The sequence below is a fragment of the Diadema setosum genome, chromosome 10 (assembly GCF_964275005.1).
Source record: "Diadema setosum chromosome 10, eeDiaSeto1, whole genome shotgun sequence".
NCBI lineage: Eukaryota > Metazoa > Echinodermata > Echinoidea > Diadematoida > Diadematidae > Diadema > Diadema setosum.
In genome coordinates, this window is record NC_092694.1 from 30105359 (window position 1) to 30105647 (window position 289).

A 289-nucleotide genomic window follows, 5' to 3' on the forward strand; every position below is an offset into this window, starting at 1 on the left:
AAACCAAAAAAAAAAAAAAAACCCACCCCAAAAACAACAACAACAAAAACAAAAACAAAAACAAATAAACAATTTACAACAATCAAACAAATAAATAAATAAACAAACACAAAACAAATACAAAACAACGAACCCTCATAAGGAAATATTCCACAGGTGTACTGGATTTAAATCTATTGGCACGGTCAAGATGTTGCCAAAATGGCGTTAAAGGCATTAAGAGGCATTACCATGGCAACCGCACAGTGTGGACATGAAAACCTGTCGATAACGTCATACCGTGTAGACT